Raw genomic sequence first — 10,589 nt, forward strand, 5'->3', positions numbered from 1 at the left:
GCTTGTATGAGGTGCCTACTTAAGGACCTCACTTTTCTTCATTCCATATGCAAGTATTCTGAGTTTGTGTCCACTCTTTGCTTTCCTTTCAGTTTTCCAACATGGTATCAGAGCCATTTGATCCCCCTTGAGCCCATTTCTGCCACATCATCATCATCATCTTCTTCTTCTTAACCATCTCTCCCTCTTCTTCCCAAAATTTGCTTAAGCCTGTTCTCCTCAGTTTCTCAACCATTTCCCATGCCCTTCCTGGTGGAGATCCACCTTGAAGGGGTGAACTTCTGGCTGCAAGGAATTGAAGAACCTCCATCTCTGCTAGTCGCCATTACACGGTTTTCATCGATTTCTCTTCCTACATTTTCTCTGCGCCTGCTACTTCTTTCTCTAATTCCTTTCAGGGGAAGCTTCTCCATACCTTGGGCTACCTTGTGCTGAAATCTGAGCAGCAATGGCTGCATATTGAAGGAGAAAACAAAGAAAAACCAGTCGACTTTGTAGAAGGAAGAGAAGGCGACCTGACACGTTTTTGCATCTCTTCTTCCCAGAGGATCTACTGTGGTATACCAGCTTTCTTTTGCCTCAGAAAGCCCCCTTTCTTTTGCTTTGAAGAGTGAGCTATAAGCCCTCAAAGTTCAGCTCTTTAGTTTTGATAGTTTTGACAAGCTTTTGAAGATGATGCTACATAAAATGCTACTCTAGCATTTCTAGTCTTTTGAAGCTTTCAATAACTTCAGTACAAGTGTGGCTTCAGTTTTGTTTTGAATTGCTAGACCTGGTTTTGATTGGAAAGTATTCATTTCACCCACTTCTATGAAGCCTGTAAGAAGAAGCATCACTGTTTGAAATTTAGTCACTAGTATTTGCTACATCAAGTGCTTATATTTTGGAAGTCTTTCAGTTATTGTTTTTGCCTTGTAAGAGAGAAATACACTGCCCAATATCTGGGTTAGACCTTCTCATGGCTACCCTATTGAATCTAGAGAAGTTCAATGGAAAGGGCTTCCACACATGGCAGATGAAGGTGAAATTTGCATTGATGAGGGAGAACTTATGGGGACTTGTCAAACCTACTCCTACCGCTACTTCTACAGCCTCCAATGCTGGAGAATCCTCAACTCCGACACGACCGGCAAGGGATCCAGCTAGAGAAGAAAAAGCATACGGTATCATTGCTCTTGCTTTAGGAGATGATTATGTTCACCATATCTCTGACTTGGAGTCTCCTTCGGAAGCTTGGCAGAAGCTTGACTTAATTTTTGGTGCTAGCTCTCACATCTCTAAACTATCACTTAAAATCTCTTTCTTTGAATTGAAGATGGCTAGTGGTACTACTTTGGCAGCTCATGTCAACTATATGCGGAGTCTTATGACTCAATTAGCTTCTATCAACTCTCCTATTTCTCCAGATGATGCTATGGCAGTGTTACTTAAGAGTATGCCTGAAGATTATGATCACATAGTTACCACTTTGAAAAATCTTCCTAATCCTAATCTTGAAGGTATTATCTCTGCTCTCCAAGAAGAAGAAAGGCATATGGAGCTCAGGAAAGGCAATGACACTAGGACAGGCAATGACACTGTTTATGCTGTAAAATTCAGAAGGGCAAGTATACCCCTTGCAATCACTGTGGAAAGACAAATCACCTTTCAAAGGAATGCTTCAAAATTAATCCATGCAAGCACTGTGGCAAGAACAACCATAATGAGAAGTTTTGCAGAAACAAAGCAAAGACAGAAAATGCACTTACAGTTAATGAGCCTCCACAAGATGAGGCATCCTTTGAAGATTATGCATTTTAAACACATCTCTATGTATGCTCCAGATCTCTCTTTTTATGTCAAGGTACTCAGCCTGGATAGTCCTCCAAAATGAATGAAAATAAACTATTGTGTTTTGTGTGTTTTGTAAACACCTCTGGTCACCTTATGATGTAGGCCATGTGTATGTTTTGTTCCATGGTACCTCCTGCAGACATTGTGTGCATGTACATGCAGGGGAGATAACCATTGGAAGGTCTTTTTGTATCCCTTTTTGTTTACCTCACACCCAAGGGAACCCTTGCTAGCATGAGAACCTAGCCATAGATTTATCCTTGACCACCATGAGATGGCATGAGAAACTATGAGACTAGATGTATCCTTGACATAGCCTGAGGCATTTCCTTGAGGGGGGGTTTGTTGGGATATCTCAAGGTGTATGCCTCAGGCACACCTTATGTTTCTATGTGTGAGTGCTAGAGGCACAGTTAGGTGCCCACAAGCACAGTTAGGTGGTGGAGAGCCACATAGGATGATTGAGAGAATCTAGGAGCAGATTGAGGAGATGATTGTGGAGCTCTGAAGTCATCAGTGATGTCAGTGAGCTTGTATGAGGTGCCTACTTAAGGACCTCACTTTTCTTCATTCCATATGCAAGTATTCTGAGTTTGTGTCCACTCTTTGCTTTCCTTTCAGTTTTCCAACAACTTCCATGCTGGAAGTTGTTCTTGTCAAGCTTTTCAGTGACAATCTGTGAAAGAGAATTAGATGCCATTACAGAACACCGCAAAATATTCTGTCACTGCAAAAAAACACAGCTTTTGCCTCACACGGGCAGATCTGCAAAACTGACGAAAGTGGTATTTCACCACACAGTCACTTCCTAGTGACAATTTGCATCAACAGGCAACAAGCATGAATCTGCAACTCCCAATATCTCTGCACACAGGCATACGATGCAATTTCTGCGGCAACTTTTCACCGACTAGCTGCGCAGTGGTCGCACAGCAAAAACAGGGCCTTTTTCTGAGTACCTGTGAAGAACTTCCGCCTTCAAAATGGGCCCACACCGCGAAGGGCGTCTCAATCTGAGACAGTATACTCTTGCACTTCTGGCTGTGCTACCTGCAGAGATTTGCTCCCAAACTCGAAATAGGAAAGCAACACTGGTCCTCTTACCAGGACACCACGAACTTGGTTTGCTTTCTTGAGCTCCTTACCACGAACAAGGCTCTGATACCATGTGAACATAGTGGGAGAGAGGGAAGGAGTCTCACTTGCGGCTTTCTCACATGCACAAATGGGGGAATACACACAAAGGTGGAGGCTGAAAATAGTTTTCCTCTTCTTAGTTGTGAAAGCCAAAAGAACTCTAGTACAAAGAAAATAGAAGAACCCTATATGTGGGTCTCAAACCAAACTCAACTAACTAAGGTGGCTTACTAACTGAGCCACAAACTAGAGTAGATAAGGATAGCTATCATCCAGCTATTATTCATGGGCGGTGTACCAACCGCATCTCCAGCTAACAAGTCGGTGACATAAATACACAACGGTCACCCTGGCATATCGCGAGTGGAGCTCGATATCTCAACAATCACAACCCATTATTTACATTTATATACATTACCATTGGCCTCTCTAAGTATTTTATGTCATTGACACATTCAAGGTCATGTTATATTATGATTGGAATGTAACATTCCTTCCATCTTCAAGCACCAGTGTCCTCAATGAATAAAATCTAGGAATTCTCTCAGTATCTAAATAGATTCCCACGTAGCTCAGATAGAGGAAGACCATGCCAAGAAATCAACACCATAGGTATCTTCACAAAGACATGTAAAGCATTGGATGCACCTTGCAACCTTGTGGTAATTCTAATAATTAGGAAAACTCACCTATTCTCTTAAGAATGTAACCACGGCCCATAGTATCAGGGTGGTAACACCGAGAAGAAATGGTGGAAAGAGGGGTGGATGCGAGGATGAGTTGAAGGGCATGGGATAGAGCCACACAGGGGGTCACTAAGAGGTAGGGGTCATCGAGAGAGAGAGGGGTGGAAAGAGAAGTAGTTATCATATTACATATGTTCAATGCATTATAATTAAAGTATTGTAAATGTAGATGTATGTACTTGCATGACATTAAGGAAGAGAAAAGTGTGGCAAAGAAGAGGAAGCAAAAGAAATAAATATATTCTCACAACGTTCTCTTATTTTCTTAAAACTGACAAGAAAAGTTCACGTTTAGGACAAATGATGAAACCTCTCATGAATTGGGCTTTACTTGGATTCAGAGGGGTGTCTCGGTCAGGTATCTTGGATGGCAGGTTGGGGGGTGGGCATTTCTCTAGCAGAGCAGTTTGCTCCCATGAAGAAATTGATAGGCAGCCCATCATATGGAATGATTTCATACTAGATGAGCATGGCAGATCACTGGGCATGTCACACTACATGTAGTAGTCTAGATGGGAGTTGGGCCCTACATCCATAGTGGGTGCTTGGAAAGCTTTTAGCATGCTTCCAGAGGATCAGAGAGTTCATTCAGTTAGTCACCTCGGAGGAAGTGCAGCCAAGATGTAGCAGATAGATGCAGCCATACCAATGGAGTGGATGGATACATACCATTTGCCTATCTCAGAGTCCAGCTGATTAGGGGCTTTTATGAGGACAAGTATCCCTTTGTAGGTTATAGCCTTGCTATGCACATGAGGATACCCTTGTCTTTCTGGTTCATGCAGGAGGCAGACTCCACAGATCTTCAGAGGACATTCTCTTGGAGGCTCCTTTTCAGCCTGTCAGGATTGCAGGATACATGGAGATGGGTAGAGACTCACAGCGGTATTTCGATCCAGACCCCATTCTTCTGGCTCTGGATCTTGGAGGCTTTGGTTGTATGGAGGTTCCCCTATTAGACCCTTGCAATGGGATCCAGGGGAATGGGAGTGGATAGATGAAGGGCACCGAGAGAAGAGCATCCCCTTCTTTCGTTACACGGTTAGAAATGCTAGGAGATTCCAGCTCAGTTGTAGAGATTGGAGGCCCTCTAGAGCTCCTCATTGGGATGCTTTTCATATTTTTGCAGAGACGTAGAAAAACTTTTGGAGCAGACTTTGGAAATCCCTCAAGAATAGGAAAATCATGTTATTCATCTGGCTTACTATTCATGGAGGGATTGCAGTGAACCTATGGAGATCCAGTGACCCTACATGTCCTTGATGCCACTTTTAGCAGTTGAGTCAGTGCAGCACTACCTTTGGGAGTACACTCAGGCGAGGATGATTTGGAAGGGTGTTGCTAGGATACTTTGCATTTTTCATAGAGCACCCTTCTTCCTAACCTGGGGATCAATTGCTTGGTTGTCACTTAGTGGTCCACATTCTTTCTTCAAGAAACATGATACGAACATAGCTTTCTTTGTTCGACGACACCTTGTGGAGTCATGCTCTCTCCAGGATGTTCTGTTTACTCCATTCAGAGCTCCCCTTGCTTCTGTAGACACATTTTGGGAGATTCTGGCGAGTATTACAACATGGCATATTTGGAGAGCCAGATGAATAGAGGCTTTGGAGGACATCCAGGTTCACCCTTCTCAGACTATGTATAGTATCTGGGCTGATACTATACACACTTTGATGGCCATTTGGGCAAACATATAGGGAACCTCCAGGATTGCTACTGCTAGGAGAGTTACTTTTCTCAGAGTCTGGAAGGGTTCTCCTTTCTTCTCTTACTCTCCTTGAGGGATGAGGTGGCATTTTCAACCACCACCTGGGATTTTTGTTTGCTCATTTTGAGCTGTTTTTTCTCATGCTTGACATGATGTACTCCCCCACTTGAGCTTGCTTTGCCGTTTTTATTCATACTTAATGAAGTACTTTTCTTGCAAAAAATAAAATAAAAATGGGGCCTAGATTTTGTGGGACCATTCAAACCCTACAAAGCACACTGGGAACAAATATATTTTGGCAGTCATGGATTATTTCACAAAGTGGGTGGAAGTACAAGCTATGCACATTAATTCATAAGACAATACTACAAAGTTCCTATACGGCAATATCATTGCATGGTTCCGAAGTTCGATAGAGTTAGTATTGGATCAAGGAGGACACTTCCTAAATAGAACCATTTAAAAATGGACAAAAGTTCACATGATTGTTCATAAAATTGTATCAACATACCATCCACAAGCAACCAGACATGTAGAAAGTTCTAACAAAATCACAAAGCTGCTTATGAATTTGATAGTTTTGGAAAACGAAATGGACTGGGAAAAAAAGCTAGATTTAGCATTGTGGGCATTCCGAACAACATTCAAGGTGAGCATGGGAATGCCACCCTTCAAGTTGGTCTATGGGAGTTGAGGTGGTAGTGCTCATGGAAATTGTGTAGAATCACGTGGGATAGAATAGATGCATCTTGGAAGAGGAGTGAGAGCACAAGATGTGACCAAAATGTTGTTCACTATTATTGATTGTGAGAGAGAGGTGACTCTCTCTTATAGAAAGGGGGAGAAGGTAGCACCTTCCCTACATAAGTGGCAATCAGCCCCTACATCAGTGGGAATCAGCCCCTACATCAGTGGGACTGGCCTAAATCAAAGGAACCTCCCATGTGGGGCCTTTGGCTTACATCATCACTTAGGTCACACACTAGACACATCATAGCACTTGATGTGCCTCTACAAACATAGATGTGACTCCCCTAGATGCACATATGCACCATAGAGCAAGCCCTTGATCACACTTATCCCAACATACCCTCCCTCAAGGGTTTGCCTCTTGCAGTGTCAAGGATACATCTAGTCTCATAGTTTCTCATGCCATCTCATGGTGGTCAAGGATAAATCTATGGCTAGGATCTCATGCTAGCAAGGGTTCCCAAGGGTGTGAGGTTCACAAAAATGGGATAGACAAAACACATATCACATGGTCTACATCATATGGTGACCAGAGGTGATTTACAAAAGACAAAACACATGATATTCTTTTTGGAGTACTACTCCAGGCAGAGAACCTCAAATTTTGACCAAGTGATGATAAACAAAAATTCAAAAGACAAAGTGCTTAAAAAGCATAGTCTTTATTTTCAAAGTTTGATTCTTCATTTGCTGATGGAGTTCTTCCTTCAGCCAGATTTGCTTTGTTGTTGAAGTAGCCCTTATTGTCTTTGATCAACCAATTAGCTTCTTCTTTTGTAGACTTCTTTTCCTTTCCATTCACAACATTCCATATCTTCTTTTTCATAAGCACAAACTTAGCTTTTGTTTGCCAAGTATGGAAACTAGTTCCATCAAACTTCTCTACTTGCTTGGGCTAAGTCATGTTTATAATTCAAGTACTCATCAAAGAGAATCACATAGTCATCATTCTAAATGCAAAGTATAAGGACACTTATGAGCTCCATGACTGAGTTCTACTACTCAAGTACAATCAAAGCAATGAAAGTTTGTAGTAAATAATGGAAGCCCCAAACTTATGGTGATTACTCAACACCCTTTGACCAAAATATGCATAATTCTATCAACAGAGACCAAGGTAGATTGGAGGGTGCAATTTGCATAGCTCATAGCTTTATTCAAAGGGATTTTTATGCAGAAAGAAAGCTAGTATATAGACCAGGGCTACTAGCAAGAAGAGGCACAATGTTGCGCCAGGTCGCCATTAGAAGCTTGGCAAAATCGACTGGTCTTTTGTCTATTGCTCCTCCAATACCTGACTAAACGGGCTCAAACTTCATCAACAGCTTGCTTGTAGTGTCGCCCAACTCGAGCTTAGAGGAATTTGTAAATGAGTGACCACAAAGGCGGCATTACACGATATATCCACGAGTGAAGTTTGTGTCGACATTGCGCATACAGGAAATATCTCTCTAATTGCTTGTAGTTGGAAGGTCGCCCATACAAGAGGAGTCTACAGCTCAAAGGATTTGAACAATGGTTGCATATAATGGGAGAACTGAGCTCTCACAGATTTGGGGAAGAAACAGGAAAATGGAGATGATGAGGAAGCTTTGAAAAACTAGTAGTTCATGCTAGAGAGAGCATCTAATGCTAGGCTAGGCTAGATCTAGAACCTAAAGCTCTGATACCAAATGTAGAATCATGTGGGATAGAATAGATGCATCTTGGAAGAGGAGTGAGAGCACAAGATGTAACCAAAATGTTGTTCACTATTATTGATTGTGAGAGAGAGGTGACTCTCTCTTATAGAAAGGGGGAGAAGGTAGCACCTTCCCTACATAAGTGGCAATCAGCCCCTAAATCAGTGGGAATCAGCCCCTACATCAGTGGGACTAGCCTAAATCAAAGGAACCTCCCATGTGGGGGCCTTTGGCTTACATCATCACTTAGGTCACACACTAGCATCATAGCACTTGATGTGCCTCTACAAACACACATGTGACTCCCCTAGATGCACATATGCACCATAGAGCAAGCCCTTGATCACACTTATCCCAACAAATTGTGGCTGTCAGTTTTCAGGTCTCAGTAGAGAAGCTAATTCTAGAGTCGTCGGTGGAATTCCGACGAGTGACAACAATTAAATCAATTAAAAGAAAAAGATCGACTTGAAAGTTGGCATATTGCACAAGTCATCCAAGGGCGAAGAAAGTCTTGGGTTGACAGAAATATCAAATTTAAAATTTTCAAGGAAGGAGATTGGGTACTCATGTTAAATACGAAATTGGGAAGCTTCCCTAGAAAATTGAAAATGAGATATGATGGAACAATTAATACTATGAAGGATTTAGGCCAAGGCACATTCCAACTGGCTGATATGCATGGTAATATATCAATGAAAGCAATCAATGGGTTTTGAGACTAAAGTCATTTGTTGGATTGAGGAACAAGTATGATTCGACTTCAGATTAATTGGTCAGACATTGGACTTTTGGAGATCCAATAGTCGGGTACATTGGATTATTAAAAAGGGAAATTATGCAAGGAAGTGATGTCAGTGAAACTTTACATGTGCAAGCATTTCAACACATGCAAAAATCAGCCTTTCACTTCATTCACAATAGTCATTCAAAATTTCCCATCGTACTGCACCTGCTACACCTATAAGAAAATCATCCGTTCTATTCCCATCGGTTTCTCGGCATGCAGAATAATCTCAAACCTGCCACTGAAGAGCACACAGTAGGTGAAGGAGCTACAAGCAGTTCATCTAGATTACAAATGATGGCAACTTTATACAATCCATCAGCACATAGGAGGAAGGGGTCACAAGCATCACGATGGTCACAGCGCAGATAAGTGAGTGCTAGCATGGATGACAAAGCAGTGGAGTCACCTTGACCCGTGAAGAAAAGGTCAACAGACACTTCTAGTTGTGATTTTTAAGATTTCAAACATGATTTGGATACAACTAGCCCCCGAAACATTGCATGGTTGAATAAGGTGGGACTTCATGAGTACTATCATCTTCCATGGGGGGGATGGAAAATGAATATGGAGGCCCAAAGCCCGTTTGATCATCTGAGGGACATGAAAGGAATGGTGACACTAGAATTGCCTCCAGTAATAATTGAGTTGGTAGCTCGAACTTTCAAATCGCCAATGACTCCAAATGCAAGAACCAAAGCTCCAAGCCAGTATTCAGATGAAGTTGTGGTAAACGAGTTCGGAGGGAAAGTGCATTCAAAGGGCTATCCTTATGTCAAGAATTCTCTGAAGGGTCATTGACGTGATCAGTGCAAGTGGTTTTTGGAAAGAGTATTAATGTTGACCAAATATGATTACATTTCAAAGGACAACTACTCATTGATGCATTTTGATGAGCTGGGTAATCCAATAAATTGGGCTTCTTTCATGCATGAACAGATCATGGGAGAGATCAGTGGCAAGGACAAGCGGAGAAGCACTCATAGCAAGCTCCAATTGATATTGTATGCTCTATTTATTCAAATTCTAGAGGTCCAAAGCTCTGGCAAGCTTTACCATTTTCGAAAGAGGAAAAAAAACAAGATAACCAACACATCGAGAAATAAATTCAAAGATAAGAACTAGTCAAACTGCTAAAGGATGCTGATTATGAGCAGTCCAAGATTGAGGCAGCAATAGGAGGACAAAAGAATCTTCAATCCTCAATGGAAATCACTCAAACAAAGAGCAAACCAAAATCAGTTAAAAATCCCACGTTAAAAATCAGATGCAAGACTACCCATAGGAGACCATGCAACAGAGATGAGCATGAAGCTAAGAGACAAGAAGCACAATAGGTTTAAGAAACTATGCGAACCATTCAAGAGAATCTAGAAGACCAAAGGTAGGAAAGTAACGAGGGAACAAAAACCCTAGTGCAAGAAGAGCATCTGAACTCACCACAACAAAGCCAATCACCACCACTGGCACGAGAGAATCCTAAGAACAGAGAACAAAGTCTTGAGGACAATGATGAAGATCAAATAACATTTGTTGGTGCAAATGAAGCCATCAATCTTGTACATATATTTCAAGTACAACAAAGGGAACAATACAGAGGGATACATAATGTCTATTTGGAATGGCAGCGTTTAAAATAAGAAAATGATGTCTTGCTTGAATAGAACCACTGTTTAAAACAGGATCTACAGTACAAGGTGGAAGAACAAATGCTGTTAGCGCAATTGTATGAAAAGGGGAAAATGCAACTACTATAGGATATAGAGCAGCTTAAATCTAAATTGATTGTAAACCAACAAACAGCCAAGGTAGTAAGAAAATGTCCAGTCCAGATCCAATAGGGAGGACTGTTAAGAGAAATGGGAAATTTGACAAAAGAACACAATAAATTATTTTCTAAAAAATTATTTGTTAAAAGAGAAAATTACATCACTTGCTCC

This window comes from Dipteris shenzhenensis, chromosome 3, assembly GCF_047967505.1.
Source record: "Dipteris shenzhenensis isolate YYH24624 ecotype China chromosome 3, Dip_SZ_1.0, whole genome shotgun sequence".
NCBI classification, from domain to species: Eukaryota; Viridiplantae; Streptophyta; class Polypodiopsida; order Gleicheniales; family Dipteridaceae; genus Dipteris; species Dipteris shenzhenensis.